The sequence below is a fragment of the Euprymna scolopes genome, chromosome 22 (assembly GCF_053919585.1).
Source record: "Euprymna scolopes isolate OS-2025 chromosome 22, ASM5391958v1, whole genome shotgun sequence".
In the NCBI taxonomy this organism is placed as follows: Eukaryota; Metazoa; Mollusca; class Cephalopoda; order Sepiida; family Sepiolidae; genus Euprymna; species Euprymna scolopes.
In genome coordinates, this window is record NC_136503.1 from 91,639,820 (window position 1) to 91,665,813 (window position 25,994).

Here is a 25,994-nt window from a genome sequence, read left to right on the forward strand (position 1 = left end):
ATATATATATATATATATATATATATATATATATATATATATACCCTGTGCCAGAATATATGCAAATCGATATTTTTGTTCTAACTCAGATAGTTTTCAATTAAAATTTGTGAAATTTAGCACGCTATATGGCAACACTAATACAAGCGCAGATCTAAAATTTTAAGCTTATCTGCACAGTAATTGGCAGCCATTTGGGTGATTTGCATTTTTTTTTTTCAGCGTGCCAACTTTATATGACAACCAATGCTAAAATATGATGAAGTGCTAAAAGATCATTGAAACATTGATTATTCTAGGAATTTGTAAATTGTGAACAACAATAATAAAGAACAAATAACTTCAATATGATTTCATAGTACAATCAATATCTTATACAATTGCCATTTTTATTGACAACGGCAAAAAGCCTTTGATCCATTGAAAATGTCAAACTTTTGATTGCATCTGATGAAATGTCTTTTGCAGCAGTCAGAACAGCATTCCAGAGGTCATCCTTGGAGTTGTACTGCCTTTCTCCGGAGTAAATATTTTGTTTCAAGATGCTCCACAGATTTTTGATGGGATTTAAATCTGGAGAACAGGCTGGCCATCACATTATTTTTCCATGTCTGGTAAAAATTTTCTCCAAATATTCAGTGGCTATCCTTGCAGAATGAGACGGTGCATTATCATGCACGAATACCATCTTTTCCCGGAATGCCAAATTCTTCTTCTTGCGCCAGGGTTCCAAGTGTTCCTTAATGCAGTCAATGTAGAGTTTGGCAGTAATTTTCACTCCATCTGCAACTCTAAATGGTCCTACCAGCTCATTGCCAATGATTGCAGCCCAGGACATCACACCACCACCTCCTTGTTGACGCCTGATCCTTTGGGGACATAGACCTTCATTATGGTACCATCCTCCCCTCCACCCATCAGGTCCATCAAGGGTCGCTCGACACTCATCGGTGAACAAAATAGTTTGAAAATTCACCTTCATGTTATCTCTTTCCCACTTCATCCTCTTTTTCTTGTGAATATCCTTCAATTGAGGGCAGACCTCTGGCTTTCCAAATTTTGAAATCGTCCTCAGGATACGGCAACGAGTTGATTTGGGCACATCAGGAACGTCAGCTTTTTCAAAAACTTGTTTGCTAGTTTCAAGTGTATTACGCCGAACTTCTCTCTTGATCTTGCTCATTGTTCAATGTGACAGATGACTTACGAATTTTCCCTTTGTCAGAACGTCCGTTGCAAAGTTGAGGGTTAGTATAATATTTTTTGATTGCACGATTATCACAGTGTAATTCTTTGGCAATTTCTAAGGTAGAAATCTTATTATGGAGCCTTTGAGCAATTTTAAACTTCTAAGCTTGACTTAAAGCACCTTTACGTTCCATCTTGCATATAAAGTTGGCACGCTGAAAAAATCTGCAAATCACCAAAATGGCTGCCGTTTGCTCACTATTGAGCAGATCAGCTTAAAATTTTATATCTGCGCATGCGTTAGTGTTGCCATATAACGTGCGAAGTTTCACAAATTTTCATTGAAAACAATTGGAGTTAGAACAAAAATATTGATTTGCACATAATTCTGGCACGGGGTGTGTGTGTGTGTGTGTGTGTGTGTGTGTGTGTGTGTGTGTGTGTGTGTGTGTGTGTGTGTGTGTGTGTATATATATATGTGCCCATACAAATGAAATCTTTGCTTAATGCTTAAAATAACAAGAATCACATAAAAATTAATTTTAATTCAGCTTTATTCTTTTATTCTCCTACTTAACTATGGAATCAATCTTAAAATGGAATCTATTTCCCTCGACTAAGGTTCTTTAACAATAATATTGTGAGTTTTCCATTCATACCTAATATCCATAAAAATTAGGATTACATTTTACTAAGGTCTACAAATATTTTTGAAATAATAAAAATGGTACTTATAGTGAACTATTACAGCTGCTATAACAGTGGTCCGTCAAAGTGAGCCACGTGAGAGTAGCACACAAAATATCAATGTCAATCTGGCATTTGACATAGTGACATCTATGCCATTTCCTTTTGTCCTTTTACCTCTCTATCTACTTCTGTTTCTTTCCTTTTCTCGTCCTCTTTTTTGCCTCGATATGAACATGAACAGGTGTGATATCACATCACTCCATAAATACACACAATCAAGGAGCAAATGTTCAAACTGTATTCAAGGTAAGATCACCTGATTCTTCATAAACAATAGTGGTCTGTCATGAATAATCGAACGAAATGTCTACAATAATATTAATGAACTTACCAGAACTTTACCTATTCGCACACATTTACACACAACGAAAATTTCAAGATTATGCATGCAAATATGTGTACACCACACATACTCTCATGTGTTGCTACATTGTTCATAAATAAATGTATTGTTTGTATACATATAACTCAGTATTTTGTTGTCTCATTTTGAGGTCAGAGTTGAAGAACACATAATTATCCACTTCATACCACAGGATTCAGAGCTAGGAGTAGAAATCTAAAGCAGTTCAAAATCATTTCCAGACAATGTGTTATAAACGGAAACATTTATTTTGAACATGCTCCTGTCTTATCAAAGCACCTACTGTTGATTATATACTCCTAGCCAGTTTGCCTGTCCAGTGATAAAACTTCTCAAATGCACTTGTAATGTTAGGCTGTATAAGGGTGTTAACATTAATCAAAATTGATCTTTAATCAAATTTTTTTCGATTATAGATTTTATCAGAGACATTTCAATATTAAACATATAAGAACACTCTCAGACATATAAAGTATATTTCTATGAGTTATTTTGAAAATCAACTATAAAAAATACAAAATCTTGGCGGCGTTGCTAGTATTAAGAAACAAATGAATAAATAAACAAAATACATTATCATAATAGGATAATAAATTTAACCAATAGCATATTTTCTAATAAAAAAATAAAGAAAGAAAGAAATAACATCACAAAAAATAGAACAACAAAGCAATAATGAATAAAAAATTATTCCATATAGACTCCAAAATGGCTGGCCATTTTGGAGTGCATATGGCATGAACTCACGCATAAACACAGACAACGTCACTTTTTATCTATTTATTATCTATATATATAAAAGCGAAAATGTATGTGTGTATGTATGTACGCTTTTCCTCGATGTCCATGAAAGGCTTCTTTCAGAGAAGCGCTTGCTCAGTTCACAACTTCTTAAAACTTTTTATATCATCTATAAATTGTAATATCTCAGAGTTATCCACGGAGCTCGCCTGTCTATTTAATTTATTGACTTTCAAACGTTAATTATTCCACATTTCCCGCATCAGCACGCGTTACATTCGGTTTTCGGTATAAAAAAAAGCGAAACTCGACTCTAATAACAGGCCGAAAGCCAGTTTTCTCAAGAGAGCTAAATAACGTTTGTTCAATGTCGACTTCGTCATATTAGACTGTAGCTTTCATTTTTCTCCTCCTAATAAACAGGGAGCGGGTTTTTAAAAACAAACAAACCGATTTATTCAAAACTGTCCCGCACAAAATCGTAACTGCTGAATACCTATCACCGTCACGTCAATCAAAAACGCGCACCTGTTTGTTTTTTTAACATTTTACTATTTTCCAACTGTGTGTCGTCAACGCTTCAGGTTTTTTTCACATACCCCGAAAAACACCCGGGCAACGCCGGGTACCCCTCGTTAGTTATATATATAAAAGCAAAAATGTATGTATGTATGCATGTGTGTATGTTTGTGTGTCTGCTAAAAACTTTCGACAGACACGACGAAAATTCACAAACTCGGTATCATATCGAAGCCCCATCCTTCGCTCGAAAAATATCGAAAAATTGGCCAAAAACGTTCATTTTTTAACCTCGAAATCAACAATTTTCGACGAGGGGGGTCAACAAAAACGGTCTTTTCGTGACGACGGCCACTTCTACGCATGCGCCAGATGACGTCATGACCTGATTTACTTTAAATAGTTGAAAAACTGATTAAATTTCATGTATGTCGCATTAGGTCAGTTGATTAGCGCGTTGGTTCGTTATCTAAGCGTTTTGGGTTCGAATCGTGGTGTGAGATGTCTTTTTTATTTTTCGATTTTTTAAATTTAAATATTGAACCAGTGTTATTTAAGCCATTTTTCAAGTAACGTTCATTTTTCTGGGGTTTTTTTTTTACTTCGCTTATCCACCCCTGACCACACACCCAAAAACACCCAGGTACCCACCGATTTTTTTAAATTTTAATATCGAAACAGGCTTATTTAAGCCATTTTTCACGCGTTCGTTTTTCTGTTTTTATCGTTCGTTTGCCTTACGTTAGATTTTTTTGTATTTTTTTTTCGATGTTTTGATTTTTATTTCGCTTATAACAAACAAACCTACGTCGTCGTCGTCGTAACGCTCGACGACTTCCGGGCATGCACCTGTCAATTTCGGTCTTATTTAAATAAATTCAAACATCTTTCATTAACTCATTCTGGCTGGCCGATTTTATTTTCATACTTCGCCTCAGGGCTTCCGGTTCGATCCTACCCCCCCCCTCGGATTCTTTTTTATTTAACACCACACACACCTACAAACACCCGGGCAACACTGGGTACCCCTGCTAATATATAAGTAAAGATAGAGATTTTAATCACATACCTAAGTAAATAACAAGTGTTTTTATGCATTAAAGAATCACCAAGACCAAAGGCCATTCGAGGATAAAATTAATGAAATAGTTGACTAATGAACAATGCTATTAGAAGGAATGATGGATGAAATGAACAGAATTTGATTTCAACAACTATTTGTTGATATTTGACTTGAAAATAATCATGGATATCTTAATCCGTTTCAGATATAGATGAAAAAGAGGAATTTTTTTGCAGTGCTTGTAGTTAGACGAATTCTTGCTGTGAATGTTGTACAGAAATTTGACTTCAGTTGAGCATTTGAGACAAGTAAGAGACTGTATGAAAGAAAAGTGATCATCTCCCATCGCAAAATCAATTTGATGATCAAAGAAATTTGATACAAGTTTTCCACTGCTCTAAGTGACAGCAAGATTCCATTTTAGGGCATTTCTGATGTTTATATAAGTAGTGGATTATATCAGAAGTCAGGTACTTTCTGGGGCAGGAGAATGATCCTACTATATTTCCACCAACCTTAGCAACAGATTTGATATGTCTTTCAGGTCTCGAGTGAAAGTAAGTTCTAAGAGTTCAACAAAGTAAAAGATTCAAAGCGAGAACTGTTCATTTCAAAATGAAGCCAAATGACAATCAAAGTATTGGTGGTTAAACCCGCCAATACTCATTGATCTAATGAAATATTAGTCAGTTCAGGGCTAGTTCCAGTTCCAGAGTTGTAAGCATAATAACAAGAATGTTGTCAAGATCAGCTGTTTTGCTTTGCTGGCATCAAGTTGTTGATAAGTGTGATGATATAAGACTTCAATGATTTAAGCGAAAATTTGCCTTTTCTAGACCAAAAAATGGAATTTCATTAAAACAGAGTACTCAAATCCCTATATATATATACTAGCAGGGCTACCCGGCGTTGCCCGGGACCGTAACAACAATGTACAAACAAAAGCAGATATTGAACATATGTTTTATTCTTAGGGGAGAGGAATATTTCAGGGTGAGAGAGAGAGAAGATAAAGAGTGTGAGAGAGAGGCAGAAGAGAAAGTTGTTCCATCCTCTTTCCCAAATTTGACTACTGTTCACGTTTGAACTCTCATCGTCGAGTTGATCCTCGAGTTGCCTATTGGCCTTGATAAGTGCTAATATAGAGAGAAGAGAAACAGGGGTAGAGAGAGAGAAGATAAAGAGTGTGAGAGAGAGGCAGAAGAGAAAGTTGTTCCGTCCTCTTTTCCAAATTTGAATACTGTGCACGTTTGAACTCTCATCGTCGAGTTGATCCTCGAGTTGCCTATTGGCCTTGATAAGTGCTAATATAGAGAGAAGAGAAACAGGGTGAGAGAGAGAGAGAAGATAAAGAGTGTGAGAGAGAGGCAGAAGAGAAAGTTGTTCCATCCTCTTTCCCAAATTTGAATACTGTGCACGTTTGAACTCTCATGGTCGAGTTGTTCCTCGAGTTGCCTATTGGCCTTGATAAGTGCTAATATAGAGAGAAGAGAAACAGGGCGAGAGAGAGAGAAGATAAAGAGTGTGAGAGAGAGGCAGTAGAGAAAGTTGTTCCATCCTCTTTCCCAAATTTGAATACTGTGAACGTTTGAACTCTCATCGTCGAGTTGATCTTCGAGTTGCCTATTGGCCTTGATAAGTGCTAATATAGAGAGAAGAGAAACAGGGGTAGAGAGAGAGAAGATAAAGAGTGTGAGAGAGAGGCAGAAGAGAAAGTTGTTCCATCCTCTTTCGTGAGAGAGAGGCAGAAGAGAAAGTTGTTCCATCCTCTTTCCCAAATTTCACTACTGTGCACGTTTGAACGCTCATCCTCGTTGCCTTTTGGCCTTGATAAGTGCTAATATAGATAGAAGGGAAAGAGGGTGAGAGAGAGAGAGTAGATAAAGAGGGTGAGAGAGAAAGAGAAGAGAAAGAGGTCTAGAGAGAGAGAGAGAGAGAAGAGAGTGAGAGAGAAATATGGTGAGTCGAGTTGATCCTCGAGTTGCCTATTTGCCTTGATAAGTGCTAATATAGAGAGAAGAGAAACAGGGTGAGAGAGAGAAGATAAAGAGTGTTAGAGAGAGGCAGAAGAGAAAGTTGTTCCATCCTCTTTTCCAAATTGTAATACTGTGCACGTTTGAACTCTCATCGTCGAGTCTATCCTCGATTTGCCTATTGGCCTTGATAAGTGCTAATATAGAGAGAAGAGAAACAGGGTGAGAGAGAGAGAGAGAGCGAGAGAGAGAGAGAAGATAAATAGTGTGAGAGAGAGGCAGAAGAGAAAGTTGTTCCATCCTCTTTCCCAAATTTCACTACTGTGCACGTTTGAACTTTCAATCTCGAGTTGCCTATTGGCCTTGATAAGTGCTAATATAGATAGAAGGGAAAGAGGGTGAGAGAGACAGTAGATAAAGAGGGTGAGAGAGAGAAATAGGTAGAGAGAGAGAGAGAGAGAAGAGAGTGAGAGAGAGAGAGAAATATGGTGAGTCGAGTTGATCTTCGAGTTGCCTATTTGCCTTGATAAGTGCTAATATAGAGAGAAGAGAAACAGAGTGAGAGAGAGAGAGAAGATAAAGAGTGTTAGAGAGAGGCAGAAGAGAAAGTTGTTCCATCCTCTTTTCCAAATTGTAATACTGTGCACGTTTGAACTCTCATCGTCGAGACTATCCTCGATTTGCCTATTGGCCTTGATAAGTGCTAATATAGAGAGAAGAGAAACAGGGTGAGAGAGCGAGAGAGAGAGAGAAGATAAATAGTGTGAGAGAGAGGCAGAAGAGAAAGTTGTTCCATCCTCTTTCCCAAATTTCACTACTGTGCACGTTTGAACTCTCAATCTCGAGTTGCCTATTGGCCTTGATAAGTGCTAATATAGATAGAAGGGAAAGAGGGTGAGAGAGAGAGTAGATAAAGAGGGTGAGAGAGAGAAAGAGAAGAGAAAGAGGTCTAGAGAGAGAGAGAGAGAGAAGAGAGTGAGAGAGAGAGAAATATGGTGATAGAGAGTGTTAGGAAAGGTGTAGAGATAGAAGAGAGTGAGAGAGAGAGAGAGAAAGACGGCAAGAGAGAGAGAGAGAGAGAAAGACGGCGAGAGAGAGAGAGAGAGAAAGACGGCGAGAGAGAGAGAGAGAGAGAAAGACGGCGAGAGAGAGAAAGAGAAAGTGTTCTTTGGAAAATATGCACGCGACCTAATTTTCGTTTACATAAGCGGCCTGATACTGATACCCACCCCTCCCCTTCAAGTTAACAGAGTTAGAATGTATAAACAAAATGGCTAAGTCTTTGTTTACATGTTTTACAAAGAGCAAAGTCATCTTCGCCGGCAAAAAACTTCAAGCAAAAATAAAAACATTTTCCCTACGTCAATTTTCGTGTAATTTTGGGATTTTGATTTTTGGAGTGCGATAATTCCGTTGGTAATAACGGTTCGAGTCGAAAACTAATATTTAACTGTGTTATAGTATCAATTTCTCCTCCGAAGGCAGGTTTAACGTACCTCAGCCGCAGCCGACATTTTACTGAGCTGACGTCACGTCACGTGACACGTAATGAATAACGTTAAAATGACAGGTTTTTTTGGGGCCCCCCCTGGGAGAAAAATGATCAGTTCACCCCCTTCTAATTGTCCGTTTGACGTGAAATTTCGATATTTGTCATGCGGGTGATCAAGGTGCAATATGATACCTAATTTGTCAACTTTGGTTGTGTCTGTCAAAAGTTTTAGCGTTACAAACAAACATACATACATACATACATACACACAGATTTTTGCCTTTTATATATTACTAGCAGGGCTACCCGGCGTTGCTCGGGACCGTATAAACAATGAAAAAACAAAAGCAGATATTGAACATATGTTTTATTCTTAGGGGAGAGGAATCTTTCATCTCAAGTTTTAGCGTTACAAACAAACATTTGTCTTTTATATATATAGATAATGACAGGTTTTTTGGGGGCCCCCCTCGAAGATAACTGATCAGTTGACCAACTTCTAGTGGTCAGTTTGACGTGAAATTTCGATATTTGTCATCCGGGTGATGGGGCTTCGATATGATACCAAATTTGTCAAGTTTGGTTCCGTCTTTCAAAAGTTTTAGCGTTACAAACAAACATACATACACACAGACGTTTGGCTTTTATATATATAGATGATATGATATATATATATATATATATATATATATATATATATATATATATATATATAAATTTGAGGGCTTTTTTCTTATTCTAACACTCCTATTAAAAATTATTAAAAATGAACTTCATTATACACTCAGTTATAAATATGTGAGCGACTACATAAGGGTTAACTAATTTGCATTATCTTTGAACAACAAGCATTAATTAATTACTTATTTGTTTTTATGGTTTCTTATTAGATGATTGGTTTCATTTCACTATTTATGCATAGTTTCTACATTCTGCATAATTGCCTAGAATTTAAAATGAAACTTGCCTAATACACAGTAATATATATATATATATATATATATATATATATATATATATATATATGGAAGTCTGAAAAGCCAAGAGCAATGTGGAAAAACCGAAACAGCAAAGAAAAGAGAGGAAAAACAAACAAACAGATGGGTATGTTTGAAAGAAGTGTCCAATTATTTACTCATTTATTATTCCTCTACTCACTATATAATCATCAACAAACTAAGTTGCTGGCAAGTCCGGAGAACATTAAGTCCATTGGTGGTATGAAACTTTGATTAATTTCGGGAGAAAACACCTTCTCTTTTCAAAAAGAAAACAAGAGTATTATCTGAGATGGCAGAAGAGACCAGGACCGCAGAAAAAGGCTAGTATAGCAGTCAGAAGTGATTAGTTAATTGTGTAGGTAACTTAGAATAACAAACCTTTCACCATCTCCGATAATACTCTTGTTTTCTTTTTGAAATCAAAGTTCCATATCACCAACAGACTTCATGTACTCAGAACTTGCCAGCAACTTGGTTTGCTGATGATTATATAGTGAGTAGATAAGTAAATAATTAGACACTTCTCTCAAACATACCCATCTATTTGTTTGTTTTTCCTCCCTTTCCTTTGCTGTTCTGGTCTTTCACATTGCTCTCGGCTTTTCAAACTTCTACATATTCCTTTATCAGTAATGCTTCAAGCAAACTACTATTTACTTATATATATATATATATATGACCTTGTCGGTGTGTGTGCGAAATGTCTTCATCAAACTTGCCTTTGAATATTTGGTCTACAGAGTGTAAATTTTATATATAGGGTACTTCGATGTGTAGTATATATTCGATTTGGTTTTTAACTGACAAAAATTGATACAAAGAAATCAACTAAAACAGTTGATCTTGGTAGGAGTAATCGACTAAACATGTTTACATGCACAAACCTACATTTCTAGATAAAACAATGTTATTATTGAACTACTTATATGCTTATGGGCATGGCTCAGAGGCCGAGGAATGAGGTTGGAGAGTTGTATGTTTTGGTTTCAATTCAAGCTGATAGTCTCTGATATATTTTCTTTTACTTTTTATATCACTACTATATATTAAGTACAATATAATAATCAATAGAGAATTGGCTCTATAATGATAAATATGTAATCTGCATGAATTAAAATATGATATGCAAATTTGGGCAGTCTGCTAGTATATACAGTAGCGTCCAAAACTAAGGGACAAAATTTTAAAACCTACTATTTGTTAGAAATAACAACTGTGAAAAGCTAAAATTTTAACAACTAGTAGTCGTTATCATCCATAATAACATACTAAAATTTGAATCATTTGCAAAGGATAGAAAAAGAATTATAACATTTATTTATGTTCAAAATAGGAATGCCCAAAAGTAAGGGACAAAATTGAGAAAAACAATGTAAACAACCAAAAAAAATACAATCAATATTTAGTAAATGAGCCCTTGCTCTCAATGACAGCTGCACATCTTTGACTACAAGAATGAATCATTTCTTGACAATCCTCAATACTAATTTTAGATGATTCTTCTTGAAGCTTCACCCACAAATCCCCCATGTTAGTGGGATTTCTTTCCATAGCTTTCACTCCCAAGGTCTTCCAAAGATTTTCTATTGGATTTAAGTCAGGATTTTGCGGTGGCCAATCCATAATTTCGAAATCTTGCTCGCAAAGGTAACTCATTATCACCTTTGCCTTGTGATATGGGACATTATCTTGCATGAAGGTAACCCTATCGACACCTGAATTCTGTATGATTGACACAATATGATCTTGAACAATGTTTTTATAGATCTGCGCGTTTCCACGAGTTTGTAACTGGCATTGTACCTTGGCTAGAAAACATTCAAAATATCATGACGCTTCCACCTCCAAACTTTACAGTTTTCTTAGTACACTTAATCTTTCACCTATACATCTCTTTACATTGTTTTTTTTTCCATCATTTCCAAATAAATTAAACTTGCTTTCATCACTGAAAAATACTTTTGCCCAATTTTCATTTTATGTCTAAATTACGTACCCGTTTGCAAACTCTAATTTCTTCTTATTATTCTTTGAACTAATAAATCGTTTCTTCCCTGGAGTTCAATTAAACATATTTCTTGCAATCATCTAGAAACAGTCTGTCTTGACACATTAGTACATGAGGTACTATTCATAACCCTTTTAATTTCTATGCAAGACTTAAAACAGTCCTTTAATGACATACGCTGCATTATTCAATCTTCTCTTGCCGAAGTTTTGCGGGGTCTGCCAGTTTTAAAAGCACTAACTATTTTGCCAGTATCATTGTAGGATTTAACAACCTTGTCTACAACACTCTTGGAACGTTTCACTTTCTTTGAAATCTCTCCAATGGTATGCTTTCTTTGTGTAGCTTCACAATAGCTTGTCTCACAGAGTAATCAAGTTTTTGGCATTTCACCATGATGCCGACTGATGCAAAGTTTACAAATGACTAAGTAAGACTTATTCTTTAGAGGAAATCAAAAAATTTGAATATAGCATACTGTTTACATTGTTTTTATCAATTTTGTTTGTTTACTTTTGGACGTTCCTATTTTGAAAATAAATAAACAATTGTTATAATTCTTTTTCTATCCTTTGCAAATGATTCAAATTTTAGTATATTATTATGGATGATAACGACTACCAGTTGTCAAAATTTCAGCTTTTCACAGTTGTTATTTCTAACAAATATTAGGTGTTAAAATTTTGTCCCTTAGCTTTGGACGCTACTGTGTATATATATATATATATATATATATATATATATATAACCATGAGGTTAGGATAGGCCCCACAAGAGAGAGATGCAGCCAGTGCACTGCAGCAGGGACCATAAGAATCAAGGGGTTGCTTGAATATCAAAGTTCAAATTGAAGTGGGAAATTATGCATTCATTTTTTTTATTGTTGCTTTGAAGCTGAAAAGGTATTCCGAGTATTACAACTATGAACACTACACATTATATGAGGCATAGTAGTTAGATTTATTATGTGAATGATAAGCCTACAGGACATCTGCCATTCTGCCAGGAGGTTAAAAAAAAATACATTCTGAAACCCCCAAATAGTCTAGAAACCCCCAAAAAGTCTAGAAAATAATCCTAAGAGAAAAACATGAATTGGTTTCTATTCACAACCCTAATCCAGCCTACACGCTCTCAGATGACCAGCCTGAATTTTTCTCTTTTAGATTTTCAAGAGTCGGTTGATCTCTTTGTAAGAGGGCAGTTCGGGTTAGGGGAATTGTACCAGTTGACCAACTAATACAAACTATCCAGACTAAAAGAATTATTATATTATTGATGGCTATTGTTTTGTATCTTGGTGGCCAGTTCCATTCGATGGTATATGTAAATAGTAACTAGTGCCGGAGATGACTTAATTTTTAGTTTTAATATAAATGTCTAAGTTTTCATTCAAATAACCTGCATTAAAGTTCAATTAAATTAAAGTTACCGATCTTTATAGTACAATAGTGAAGTAGAATAGTCTGAAGTTAGGGAACTTGAATTTGTTTGTTCTTTTCTGATTTTTGTGATAAGATAAAATATTTTTTAACTTCAAACTATTTCGTGTTTTAAATTTAGCTTTACAAGATGAGATACAAACTGTAAATTCATCTGAAAAAAAAAAAAAAAAAAACATGTGGTAACCGAAAACATTCTGAAAATTGTTGTTCACAAAGTTCACTTTTAATTGAAGAAAAAGCTTTTTAGAAACTTCAGAACCTCTTTATCGATTTATTTTCCTTGTGGAATACCTTTCTTGAATATCCTTTTATTACGGCCACCCACCGCAGGATATATCAAAGCCATTAAAAACACAAATTCAGGGGCATGTATAAATATGATAGAAATGTAGATTCCTAACATCAATAGAAATTTATAAATCAAGTACTGAATTGATGAAAGCAGTGGAAGAAAAATTGAGAAATAAATAGCATTCGATTTCTTACAGCAAAATTTCATTCTCAATCAAGCATACACAATTGTTACCAGAGGTCATACTGAATCTCCTAACACTGCCTAAAGATTATACTAATCAAACATTTCCAGAAGGTATACTTAAATCCACAAATATTAATGCAGAAAACACATACTCGAGACTGGCTTGTCTGGATTCACTATATTGTTTTCCATGGTGGCTGTTAAAGAACAGCATTTGCTGTAGGCTTAGTGTGGCATCCAAATCTGCATTAGCTACAGCTGAAGGCTGACCATCCAGTGTTAAGTGGCAAAATCAATGTACCAAGCATGCAAAAGCATGAAAACAGTGATGGACATGATATGAATTCGAAAAAAGTGATGGACATGGTGTGAATTAGAAAAAAGTGATGGGCATTGTGTGAATTAGAAAAACATTGATGGGCATGGTGTGAATTAGAAAAAAGTGATGGACATGGTGTGAATTAGAAAAAAAGTGATGGGCATGGTGTGAATTAGAAAAAAGTGATGGACATGGTGTGAATTAGAAAAAAGTGATGGACATGGTGTGAATTCGAAAAAAGGTGACGGACATTGTGTGAATTAGAAAAAAGGTGATGGGCATTGTGTGAATTCGAAACAAGTGATGGACATGGTGTGAATTAGAAAAAAGTGATGGGCATTGTGTGAATTCGAAAAAAGTGATGGACATGGTGTGAATTAGAAAAAAGTGATGGACATGGTGTGCATTAGAAAAAAGTGATGGACATGGTGTGAATTCGAAAAAAGTGATGGACATGGTGTGAATTAGAAAAAAGTGATGGACATGGTGTGAATTAGAAAAAAGTGATGGACATGGTGTGAATTAGAAAAAAGTGATGGACATGGTGTGAATTAGAAAAAAGTGATGGGCATGGTGTGAATTCGAAACAAATGATGGGCATGGTGTGAATTAGAAACAAGTGATGGGCATGGTGTGAATTCGAAAAAAGGTGATGGCCATGGTGTGAATTAGAAAAAAGGTGATGGGCATTGTGTGAATTAGAAAAAAAGGTGATGGCCATGGTGTGAATTAGAAAAAAGTGATGGGCATGGTGTGAATTAGAAAAAAGTGATGGACATGGTGTGAATTAGAAAAAAGTGATGGACATGGTGTGAATTAGAAAAAAGTGATGGGCATGGTGTGAATTCGAAACAAGTGATGGGCATGGTGTGAATTAGAAACAAGTGATGGGCATGGTGTGAATTCGAAAAAAGGTGATGGCCATGGTGTGAATTAGAAAAAAGGTGATGGGCATTGTGTGAATTAGAAAAAAAGGTGATGGCCATGGTGTGAATTAGGAAAAAAGGTGATGGACATGGTGTGAATTAGAAAAAAAGTGATGGGCATTGTGTGAATTCGAAAAAAGTGATGGACATGGTGTGAATTAGAAAAAAGTGATGGGCATGGTGTGAATTAGAAAAAAGTGATGGACATGGTGTGAATTAGAAAAAAGTGATGGACATGGTGTGAATTAGAAAAAAGTGATGGACATGGTGTGAATTAGAAAAAAGTGATGGGCATGGTGTGAATTCGAAACAAGTGATGGGCATGGTGTGAATTAGAAACAAGTGATGGGCATGGTGTGAATTCGAAAAAAGGTGATGGCCATGGTGTGAATTAGAAAAAAAGGTGATGGACATGGTGTGAATTAGGAAAAAAGGTGATGGACATGGTGTGAATTAGGAAAAAAGGTGATGGACATGGTGTGAATTAGAAAAAAAGTGATGGGCATTGTGTGAATTCGAAAAAAGTGATGGACATGGTGTGAATTCGAAAAAAGTGATGGACATGATGTGAATTAGAAAAAAGTGATGGACATGGTGTGAATTAGAAAAAAGTGATGGACATGGTGTGAATTAGAAAAAAGTGATGGGCATGGTGTGAATTAGAAACAAGTGATGGGCATGGTGTGAATTAGAAACAAGTGATGGGCATGGTGTGAATTAGAAAAAAAGTGATGGACATGGTGTGAATTAGAAAAAAGGTGATGGACATGGTGTGAATTAGAAAAAAGTGATGGACATGGTGTGAATTAGAAAAAAGTGATGGGCATGGTGTGAATTCGAAACAAGTGATGGGCATGGTGTGAATTCGAAACAAGTGATGGACATGGTGTGAATTAGAAAAAAGGTGATGGGCATGGTGTGAATTAGAAAAAAGTGATGGACATGGTGTGAATTAGAAAAAAAGTGATGAGCATGGTGTGAATTAGAAAAAAGTGATGGACATGGTGTGAATTAGAAAAAAGTGATGGACATGGTGTGAATTAGAAAAAAAGGTGATGGACATGGTGTGAATTAGAAAAAAGGTGATGGACATGGTGTGAATTAGAAAAAAGGTGATGGGCATGGTGTGAATTCGAAAACAGTGACGGACATGGTGTGAATTCGAAAACAGTGACGGACATGGTGTGAATTAGAAAAAAGGTGATGGACATGGTGTGAATTAGAAAAAAGTGATGGGCATGGTGTGAATTAGAAAAAAGTGATGGACATGGTGTGAATAAGAAAACAGTGATGGACATGGTGTGAACTAGAAAAAATGTGATCGGCATGGTGTGAATTCGAAAAAAGTGATGGACATGGTGTGAATTAGAAAAAAGTGATGGACATGGTGTGAATTAGAAAAAAGTGATGGACATGGTGTGAATTAGAAAAAACTGATGGGCATGGTGTGAATTCGAAAACAGTGATGGACATGGTGTGAATTCGAAAACAGTGATGGACATGGTGTGAATTAGAAAAAAGGTGATGGGCATGGTGTGAATTAGAAAAAAAGTGATGGACATGGTGTGAATTAGAAAAAAGTGATGGACATGGTGTTAATTAGAAAAAAGTGATGGACATGGTTTGAATTAGAAAAAAGTGATGGGCATTGTGTGAATTAGAAAAAAGTGATGGGCATGGTGTGAATTCGAAAAAAGTGATGGACATGGTGTGAATTAGAAAAAAGTGATGGACATGGTGTGAATTAGAAAAAAGGTGATCGGCATGGTGTGAATTCGAAAACAGTGATGGACATGGTGTGAATTAGAAAAAAGTGATGGACATGGTGTGAATTCGAAAAAAGGTGACGGACATTGTGTGAATTAGAAAAAAGGTGATGGGCATTGTGTGAATTCGTAACAAGTGATGGACATGGTGTGAATTAGAAAAAAGTGATGGGCATTGTGTGAATTCGAAAAAAGTGATGGACATGGTGTGAATTAGAAAAAAGTGATGGACATGGTGTGCATTAGAAAAAAGTGATGGACATGGTGTGAATTAGAAAAAAGTGATGGACATGGTGTGAATTAGAAAAAAGTGATGGACATGGTGTGAATTAGAAAAAAGTGATGGACATGGTGTGAATTAGAAAAAAGTGATGGACATGGTGTGAATTAGAAAAAAGTGATGGGCATGGTGTGAATTCGAAACAAGTGATGGGCATGGTGTGAATTAGAAACAAGTGATGGGCATGGTGTGAATTCGAAAAAAGGTGATGGCCATGGTGTGAATTAGAAAAAAGGTGATGGGCATTGTGTGAATTAGAAAAAAAGGTGATGGCCATGGTGTGAATTAGAAAAAAGTGATGGGCATGGTGTGAATTAGAAAAAAGTGATGGACATGGTGTGAATTAGAAAAAAGTGATGGGCATGGTGTGAATTAGAAAAAAGTGATGGACATGGTGTGAATTAGAAAAAAGTGATGGACATGGTGTGAATTAGAAAAAAGTGATGGACATGGTGTGAATTAGAAAAAAGTGATGGGCATGGTGTGAATTCGAAACAAGTGATGGGCATGGTGTGAATTAGAAACAAGTGATGGGCATGGTGTGAATTCGAAAAAAGGTGATGGCCATGGTGTGAATTAGAAAAAAGGTGATGGGCATTGTGTGAATTAGAAAAAAAGGTGATGGCCATGGTGTGAATTAGGAAAAAAGGTGATGGACATGGTGTGAATTAGAAAAAAAGTAATGGGCATTGTGTGAATTCGAAAAAAGTGATGGACATGGTGTGAATTCGAAAAAAGTGATGGACATGGTGTGAATTAGAAAAAAGTGATGGACATGGTGTGAATTAGAAAAAAGTGATGGACATGGTGTGAATTAGAAAAAAGTGATGGGCATGGTGTGAATTAGAAACAAGTGATGGGCATGGTGTGAATTAGAAACAAGTGATGGGCATGGTGTGAATTAGAAACAAGTGATGGGCATGGTGTGAATTAGAAAAAAAGTGATGGACATGGTGTGAATTAGAAAAAAGGTGATGGACATGGTGTGAATTAGAAAAAAGTGATGGACATGGTGTGAATTAGAAAAAAGTGATGGGCATGGTGTGAATTAGAAACAAGTGATGGACATGGTGTGAATTAGAAAAAAGTGATGGGCATTGTGTGAATTCGAAAAAAGTGATGGACATGGTGTGAATTAGAAAAAAGTGATGGACATGGTGTGCATTAGAAAAAAGTGATGGACATGGTGTGAATTCGAAAAAAGTGATGGACATGGTGTGAATTAGAAAAAAGTGATGGACATGGTGTGAATTAGAAAAAAGTGATGGGCATGGTGTGAATTAGAAACAAGTGATGGGCATGGTGTGAATTAGAAACAAGTGATGGGCATGGTGTGAATTCGAAAAAAGGTGATGGCCATGGTGTGAATTAGAAAAAAGGTGATGGGCATTGTGTGAATTAGAAAAAAAGGTGATGGCCATGGTGTGAATTAGGAAAAAAGGTGATGGACATGGTGTGAATTAGAAAAAAAGTGATGGGCATTGTGTGAATTCGAAAAAAGTGATGGACATGGTGTGAATTCGAAAAAAGTGATGGACATGGTGTGAATTAGAAAAAAGTGATGGACATGGTGTGAATTAGAAAAAAGTGATGGACATGGTGTGAATTAGAAAAAAAGGTGATGGACATGGTGTGAATTAGAAAAAAGGTGATGGACATGGTGTGAATTAGAAAAAAGTGATGGACATGGTGTGAATTAGAAAAAAGTGATGGACATGGTGTGAATTAGAAAAAACTGATGGGCATGGTGTGAATTCGAAAACAGTGATGGACATGGTGTGAATTCGAAAACAGTGATGGACATGGTGTGAATTAGAAAAAAGGTGATGGGCATGGTGTGAATTAGAAAAAAAGTGATGGACATGGTGTGAATTAGAAAAAAGTGATGGACATGGTGTTAATTAGAAAAAAGTGATGGACATGGTTTGAATTAGAAAAAAGTGATGGGCATTGTGTGAATTAGAAAAAAGTGATGGGCATGGTGTGAATTCGAAAAAAGTGATGGACATGGTGTGAATTAGAAAAAAGTGATGGACATGGTGTGAATTAGAAAAAAGGTGATCGGCATGGTGTGAATTCGAAACAAGTGATGGGCATGGTGTGAATTAGAAACAAGTGATGGGCATGGTGTGAATTCGAAAAAAGGTGATGGCCATGGTGTGAATTAGAAAAAAGGTGATGGGCATTGTGTGAATTAGAAAAAAAGGTGATGGCCATGGTGTGAATTAGGAAAAAAGGTGATGGACATGGTGTGAATTAGAAAAAAAGTGATGGGCATTGTGTGAATTCGAAAAAAGTGATGGACATGGTGTGAATTCGAAAAAAGTGATGGACATGGTGTGAATTAGAAAAAAGTGATGGACATGGTGTGAATTAGAAAAAAGTGATGGACATGGTGTGAATTAGAAAAAAGTGATGGGCATGGTGTGAATTAGAAACAAGTGATGGGCATGGTGTGAATTAGAAACAAGTGATGGGCATGGTGTGAATTAGAAAAAAAGTGATGGACATGGTGTGAATTAGAAAAAAGGTGATGGACATGGTGTGAATTAGAAAAAAGTGATGGACATGGTGTGAATTAGAAAAAAGTGATGGGCATGGTGTGAATTCGAAACAAGTGATGGGCATGGTGTGAATTCGAAACAAGTGATGGACATGGTGTGAATTAGAAAAAAGGTGATGGGCATGGTGTGAATTAGAAAAAAGTGATGGACATGGTGTGAATTAGAAAAAAGTGATGAGCATGGTGTGAATTAGAAAAAAGTGATGGACATGGTGTGAATTAGAAAAAAGTGATGGACATGGTGTGAATTAGAAAAAAAGGTGATGGACATGGTGTGAATTAGAAAAAAGGTGATGGACATGGTGTGAATTAGAAAAAAGGTGATGGGCATGGTGTGAATTCGAAAACAGTGACGGACATGGTGTGAATTCGAAAACAGTGACGGACATGGTGTGAATTAGAAAAAAGGTGATGGACATGGTGTGAATTAGAAAAAAGTGATGGGCATGGTGTGAATTCGAAAAAAGTGATGGACATGGTGTGAATTAGAAAACAGTGATGGACATGGTGTGAACTAGAAAAAATGTGATCGGCATGGTGTGAATTCGAAAAAAGTGATGGACATGGTGTGAATTAGAAAAAAGTGATGGACATGGTGTGAATTAGAAAAAAGTGATGGACATGGTGTGAATTAGAAAAAACTGATGGGCATGGTGTGAATTCGAAAACAGTGATGGACATGGTGTGAATTCGAAAACAGTGATGGACATGGTGTGAATTAGAAAAAAGGTGATGGGCATGGTGTGAATTAGAAAAAAAGTGATGGACATGGTGTGAATTAGAAAAAAGTGATGGACATGGTGTTAATTAGAAAAAAGTGATGGACATGGTTTGAATTAGAAAAAAGTGATGGGCATTGTGTGAATTAGAAAAAAGTGATGGGCATGGTGTGAATTCGAAAAAAGTGATGGACATGGTGTGAATTAGAAAAAAGTGATGGACATGGTGTGAATTAGAAAAAAGGTGATCGGCATGGTGTGAATTCGAAAACAGTGATGGACATGGTGTGAATTAGAAAAAAGTGATGGACATGGTGTGAATTCGAAAAAAGGTGACGGACATTGTGTGAATTAGAAAAAAGGTGATGGGCATTGTGTGAATTCGAAACAAGTGATGGACATGGTGTGAATTAGAAAAAAGTGATGGGCATTGTGTGAATTCGAAAAAAGTGATGGACATGGTGTGAATTAGAAAAACGTGATGGACATGGTGTGCATTAGAAAAAAGTGATGGACATGGTGTGAATTAGAAAAAAGTGATGGACATGGTGTGAATTAGAAAAAAGTGATGGACGTGGTGTGAATTAGAAAAAAGTGATGGACATGGTGTGAATTAGAAAAAAGTGATGGGCATGGTGTGAATTAGAAACAAGTGATGGGCATGGTGTGAATTCGAAAAAAGGTGATGGGCATGGTGTGAATTCGAAAAAAGGTGATGGCCATGGTGTGAATTAGAAAAAAGGTGATGGCCATGGTGTGAATTAGAAAAAAAGGTGATGGCCATGGTGTGAATTAGAAAAAAGTGATGGGCATGGTGTGAATTAGAAAAAAGTGATGGACATGGTGTGAATTAGAAAAAAGTGATGGGCATGGTGTGAATTAGAAAAAAGTGATGGACATGGTGTGAATTAGAAAAAAGTGATGGACATGGTGTGAATTAGAAAAAAGTGATGGACATGGTGTGAATTAGAAAAAAGTGATGGGCATGGTGTGAATTCGAAACAAGTGATGGGCATGGTGTGAATTAGAAACAAGTGATGGGCATGGTGTGAATTCGAAAAAAGGTGATGGCCATGGTGTGAATTAGAAAAAAGGTGATGGGCATTGTGTGAATTAGAAAAAAAGGTGATGGCCATGGTGTGAATTAGGAAAAAAGGTGATGGACATGGTGTGAATTAGAAAAAAGTGATGGGCATGGTGTGAATTAGAAAAAAGTGATGGACATGGTGTGAATTCGAAAAAAGTGATGGACATGGTGTGAATTAGAAAAAAGTGATGGACATGGTGTGAATTAGAAAAAAGTGATGGACATGGTGTGAATTAGAAAAAAGTGATGGGCATGGTGTGAATTAGAAACAAGTGATGGGCATGGTGTGAATTAGAAACAAGTGATGGGCATGGTGTGAATTAGAAAAAAAGTGATGGACATGGTGTGAATTAGAAAAAAGGTGATGGACATGGTGTGAATTAGAAAAAAGTGATGGACATGGTGTGAATTAGAAAAAAGTGATGGGCATTGTGTGAATTCGAAACAAGTGATGGACATGGTGTGAATTAGAAAAAAGTGATGGGCATTGTGTGAATTCGAAAAAAGTGATGGACATGGTGTGAATTAGAAAAAAGTGATGGACATGGTGTGCATTAGAAAAAAGTGATGGACATGGTGTGAATTCGAAAAAAGTGATGGACATGGTGTGAATTAGAAAAAAGTGATGGACATGGTGTGAATTAGAAAAAAGTGATGGACATGGTGTGAATTAGAAAAAAGTGATGGACATGGTGTGAATTAGAAAAAAGTGATGGGCATGGTGTGAATTCGAAACAAGTGATGGGCATGGTGTGAATTAGAAACAAGTGATGGGCATGGTGTGAATTCGAAAAAAGGTGATGGCCATGGTGTGAATTAGAAAAAAGGTGATGGGCATTGTGTGAATTAGAAAAAAAGGTGATGGCCATGGTGTGAATTAGAAAAAAGTGATGGGCATGGTGTGAATTAGAAAAAAGTGATGGACATGGTGTGAATTAGAAAAAAGTGATGGGCATGGTGTGAATTAGAAAAAAGTGATGGACATGGTGTGAATTAGAAAAAAGTGATGGACATGGTGTGAATTAGAAAAAAGTGATGGACATGGTGTGAATTAGAAAAAAGTGATGGGCATGGTGTGAATTCGAAACAAGTGATGGGCATGGTGTGAATTAGAAACAAGTGATGGGCATGGTGTGAATTCGAAAAAAGGTGATGGCCATGGTGTGAATTAGAAAAAAGGTGATGGGCATTGTGTGAATTAGAAAAAAAGGTGATGGCCATGGTGTGAATTAGGAAAAAAGGTGATGGACATGGTGTGAATTAGAAAAAAAGTGATGGGCATTGTGTGAATTCGAAAAAAGTGATGGACATGGTGTGAATTAGAAAAAAGTGATGGACATGGTGTGAATTAGAAAAAAGTGATGGACATGGTGTGAATTAGAAAAAAGTGATGGACATGGTGTGAATTAGAAAAAAGTGATGGGCATGGTGTGAATTCGAAACAAGTGATGGGCATGGTGTGAATTCGAAACAAGTGATGGGCATGGTGTGAATTAGAAACAAGTGATGGGCATGGTGTGAATTCGAAAAAAGGTGATGGCCATGGTGTGAATTAGAAAAAAGGTGATGGGCATTGTGTGAATTAGAAAAAAAGGTGATGGCCATGGTGTGAATTAGGAAAAAAGGTGATGGACATGGTGTGAATTAGAAAAAAAGTGATGGGCATTGTGTGAATTCGAAAAAAGTGATGGACATGGTGTGAATTCGAAAAAAGTGATGGACATGGTGTGAATTAGAAAAAAGTGATGGACATGGTGTGAATTAGAAAAAAGTGATGGACATGGTGTGAATTAGAAAAAAGTGATGGGCATGGTGTGAATTAGAAACAAGTGATGGGCATGGTGTGAATTAGAAACAAGTGATGGGCATGGTGTGAATTAGAAAAAAAGTGATGGACATGGTGTGAATTAGAAAAAAGGTGATGGACATGGTGTGAATTAGAAAAAAGTGATGGACATGGTGTGAATTAGAAAAAAGTGATGGGCATTGTGTGAATTCGAAACAAGTGATGGACATGGTGTGAATTAGAAAAAAGTGATGGGCATTGTGTGAATTCGAAAAAAGTGATGGACATGGTGTGAATTAGAAAAAAGTGATGGACATGGTGTGCATTAGAAAAAAGTGATGGACATGGTGTGAATTCGAAAAAAGTGATGGACATGGTGTGAATTAGAAAAAAGTGATGGACATGGTGTGAATTAGAAAAAAGTGATGGACATGGTGTGAATTAGAAAAAAGTGATGGACATGGTGTGAATTAGAAAAAAGTGATGGGCATGGTGTGAATTCGAAACAAGTGATGGGCATGGTGTGAATTAGAAACAAGTGATGGGCATGGTGTGAATTCGAAAAAAGGTGATGGCCATGGTGTGAATTAGAAAAAAGGTGATGGGCATTGTGTGAATTAGAAAAAAAGGTGATGGCCATGGTGTGAATTAGAAAAAAGTGATGGGCATGGTGTGAATTAGAAAAAAGTGATGGACATGGTGTGAATTAGAAAAAAGTGATGGACATGGTGTGAATTAGAAAAAAGTGATGGACATGGTGTGAATTAGAAAAAAGTGATGGGCATGGTGTGAATTAGAAACAAGTGATGGGCATGGTGTGAATTAGAAACAAGTGATGGGCATGGTGTGAATTAGAAAAAAAGTGATGGACATGGTGTGAATTAGAAAAAAGGTGATGGACATGGTGTGAATTAGAAAAAAGTGATGGACATGGTGTGAATTAGAAAAAAGTGATGGGCATGGTGTGAATTCGAAACAAGTGATGGGCATTGTGTGAATTCGAAAAAAGTGATGGGCATGGTGTGAATTAGAAAAAAGTGATGGGCATGGTGTGAATTCGAAACAAGTGATGGGCATGGTGTGAATTAGAAAAAAGGTGATGGGCATTGTGTGAATTCGAAAAAAGTGATGGCCATGGTGTGAATTAGGAAAAAAGGTGATGGGCATTGTGTGAATTCGGAAACAGTGATGGACATGGTGTGAATTAGAAAAAAGGTGATGGACATGGTGTGAATTAGAAAAAAGGTGATGGACATGGTGTGAATTAGAAAAAAGTGATGGACATGGTGTGAATTCGAAAAAAGTGATGGGCATGGTGTGAATTAGAAAAAAGTGATGGACATGGTGTGAATTAGAAAAAAAGTGATGGGCATGGTGTGAATTAGAAAAAAGTGATGGACATGGTGTGAATTAGAAAAAAGTGATGGGCATGGTGTGAATTAGAAAAAAGGTGATGGACATGGTGTGAATTAGAAAAAAGTGATGGACATGGTGTGAATTAGAAAAAAGGTGATGGACATTGTGTGAATTAGAAAAAAGTGATGGGCATTGTGTGAATTAGAAAAAAGTGATGGGCATTGTGTGAATTAGAAAAAAGTGATGGGCATGGTGTGAATTAGAAAAAAGTGATGGGCATTTTGTGAATTAGAAAAAAGGTGATGGACATGGTGTGAATTAGAAAAAAGGTGATGGACATGGTGTGAATTAGAAAAAAGTGATGGACATGGTGTGAATTAGAAAAAAGTGATGGACATGGTGTGAATTCGAAAAAAGGTGACGGACATTGTGTGAATTAGAAAAAAGGTGATGGGCATTGTGTGAATTCGAAACAAGTGATGGACATGGTGTGAATTAGAAAAAAGTGATGGGCATTGTGTGAATTCGAAAAAAGTGATGGACATGGTGTGAATTAGAAAAAAGTGATGGACATGGTGTGAATTAGAAAAAAGTGATGGACATGGTGTGAATTCGAAACAAGTGATGGGCATGGTGTGAATTAGAAAAAAGGTGATGGGCATTGTGTGAATTCGAAAAAAGTGATGGCCATGGTGTGAATTAGAAAAAAGGTGATGGGCATTGTGTGAATTCGGAAACAGTGATGGACATGGTGTGAATTAGAAAAAAGGTGATGGACATGGTGTGAATTAGAAAAAAGTGATGGACATGGTGTGAATTAGAAAAAAAGTGATGAGCATGGTGTGAATTAGAAAAAAGTGATGGACATGGTGTGAATTAGAAAAAAGTGATGGACATGGTGTGAATTAGAAAAAAAGGTGATGGACATGGTGTGAATTAGAAAAAAGGTGATGGACATGGTGTGAATTAGAAAAAAGGTGATGGGCATGGTGTGAATTCGAAAACAGTGACGGACATGGTGTGAATTCGAAAACAGTGACGGACATGGTGTGAATTAGAAAAAAGGTGATGGACATGGTGTGAATTAGAAAAAAGTGATGGGCATGGTGTGAATTCGAAAAAAGTGATGGACATGGTGTGAATTAGAAAACAGTGATGGACATGGTGTGAACTAGAAAAAATGTGATCGGCATGGTGTGAATTCGAAAAAAGTGATGGACATGGTGTGAATTAGAAAAAAGTGATGGACATGGTGTGAATTAGAAAAAAGTGATGGACATGGTGTGAATTAGAAAAAACTGATGGGCATGGTGTGAATTCGAAAACAGTGATGGACATGGTGTGAATTCGAAAACAGTGATGGACATGGTGTGAATTAGAAAAAAGGTGATGGGCATGGTGTAAATTAGAAAAAAAGTGATGGGCATGGTGTGAATTAGAAAAAAGTGATGGACATGGTGTTAATTAGAAAAAAGTGATGGACATGGTTTGAATTAGAAAAAAGTGATGGGCATTGTGTGAATTAGAAAAAAGTGATGGGCATGGTGTGAATTCGAAAAAAGTGATGGACATGGTGTGAATTAGAAAAAAGTGATGGACATGGTGTGAATTAGAAAAAAGGTGATCGGCATGGTGTGAATTCGAAAACAGTGATGGACATGGTGTGAATTAGAAAAAAGTGATGGACATGGTGTGAATTAGAAAAAAGTGATGGACATGGTGTGAATTAGAAAAAAGTGATGGGCATGGTGTGAATTAGAAAAAAGTGATGGGCATGGTGTGAATTAGAAAGTGATGGGCATTTTGTGAATTAGAAAAAAGGTGATGGACATGGTGTGAATTAGAAAAAAGGTGATGGACATGGTGTGAATTAGAAAAAAGTGATGGACATGGTGTGAATTAGAAAAAAGTGATGGACATGGTGTGAATTCGAAAAAAGGTGACGGACATTGTGTGAATTAGAAAAAAGGTGATGGGCATTGTGTGAATTCGAAACAAGTGATGGACATGGTGTGAATTAGAAAAAAGTGATGGGCATTGTGTGAATTCGAAAAAAGTGATGGACATGGTGTGAATTAGAAAAAAGTGATGGACATGGTGTGAATTAGAAAAAAGTGATGGACATGGTGTGAATTCGAAACAAGTGATGGGCATGGTGTGAATTAGAAAA

The 25,994-nt window shown here is 36.5% G+C and overlaps 1 protein-coding gene across 1 annotated transcript in view; it reads right to left on the reverse strand.

Annotated features, from left to right (window-relative positions):
• Positions 1-25,994, reverse strand: part of LOC145243541 (polyribonucleotide nucleotidyltransferase 1, mitochondrial-like) — a 1,193,685-nt gene that overhangs the window by 603,406 nt on the left and 564,285 nt on the right. The gene's annotated exons all lie outside the window — the stretch shown is intronic.